This window comes from Otolemur garnettii, unplaced genomic scaffold (assembly GCF_000181295.1).
Source record: "Otolemur garnettii isolate 467f Iridium unplaced genomic scaffold, OtoGar3 scaffold00044, whole genome shotgun sequence".
NCBI classification, from domain to species: Eukaryota; Metazoa; Chordata; class Mammalia; order Primates; family Galagidae; genus Otolemur; species Otolemur garnettii.
In genome coordinates this window covers 10961277-10962868 of record NW_003852439.1, presented here as the reverse complement: position 1 = coordinate 10962868, position 1592 = coordinate 10961277, and positions in this window count along the sequence as shown.

Sequence of the window (1592 nt, the reverse complement as noted above, 5' to 3'; positions counted from 1 at the left end):
AAAAAAAAAAGAAAATAATGAAGTGACATTTTAACATTACCAATTAGTGACAACATAGGTACCCAATGCTGGTACTATAAATTGGCATCCTTTTAAAAACCCACAAAATGTCATCCCTTGGATCCAACAATCTCAAGCCATCCTCCTGCCTCAGCCTCCTGAATAGCTAGGACTACAGGCGCCCACCACAATGCCTACCTAATTTTTCTATTTTTAGTAGAGACAGAGTCTCGCTTTGTTCTGGCTGGTCTCGAACTCTGAGCTCAAGTGATCTTCCTGCCTCGACCTCCCACAATGTGAGGGTTACGGGGTAAGCCACTGCATCTGGCCATCAATAACTTTTTAAATAAGTTTTATTGACATAATTTCTATGCCATTTATATGGATCCATTTAAAATGCACAGTTCGGCTCGGTGCCTGTGGCTCAAGTGGCTAAGGCGCCAGCCACATACACCTAAGGTGGTGGGTTCGAATCCAGCCCGGACCTGCCAAACAACAATAATGGCGCAACCAAAAAGTAGCCAGGCGTTGTGGTGGGCGCCTGTGGTCCCAGCTACTTGGGAACCTGAGGCAGGAGACTTGCTTGAGCCCAGGAGTCAGAGGTTGCTGTGAGCAGTGAAGCCATGGCACTCTACCCAGGGGGAAAGCTTGAGGCTCTGTCTCAAAAAAATAAATAAATAAACAAAATAAAATAAATAAAATGCACAATTCGACTCAGTGCACATAGCTGAGTGGTTAGGGTGCCAGCCACATACTCCAAGGCTGGTGGGTTCGAACCCAGCCCAGGTCTGCTAAGCAACAACTGCAACAAAAAAATAGCCAGGCGTTGTGGTGGGCACCTATAGTCCCAGCTACTTGGGAAGCTGAGGCAGGAGAATCACTTAAGACCAGTAGTTGGAGGTTGCTGTGAGCTATGCTATGATGCCATAGCACTCTCCTGAGGGTGACAAAGTGAGACTCTGTCTCAAAAAAGAAAAAAAAGTGTATAGTTCCTTGAAATATAATAATAAAGTTCATAATTCCATGACTAGGCAAGGTGGACTTATGCACTCTGGGAGGCCAAGGAGAGAAGATCTCTTCAAGCCTATCTGTGTGTTGTTCTTTTTTATGGCTCAGTACAATGCCATTGTTTGGATAGACCACAATTCACTTGTTGGACATGAGGGTTATTTCTACTTTTTGGCTATTGTTAATAGTGGTACTTTGACCATTGGTATAAAAGTTTTTGGGTGTAGGTTTTCACTTCTCTTGGGTAGATACCTAGGGATGGGATTGCTGGGTCATCTGGCAACTCTAGGTAACCTTTTGAGGAACTGCTGGGCTGTTTTTCACAGGGGCTGCCCTTTAGCAGTGCGTGAGGGTTTCAATTCCTTTACATAATACCTGTTATTATCTTTATTTTAGCCATCCTTGTGGATGTGAAAAAGTATTTCATTGTGGTCTTGATTTTCATTTCCTTTATGAAAAGATGTTCAGCATTTTTCCATGTGCTTTTTGGTCACTTGTTTATCTTTTGAGAAATATATATTCAAATCTTTTACCTATTAAAAAAATAGGGTTGGCCAGAGTGGTGACTCGTACCTGTAATCCTA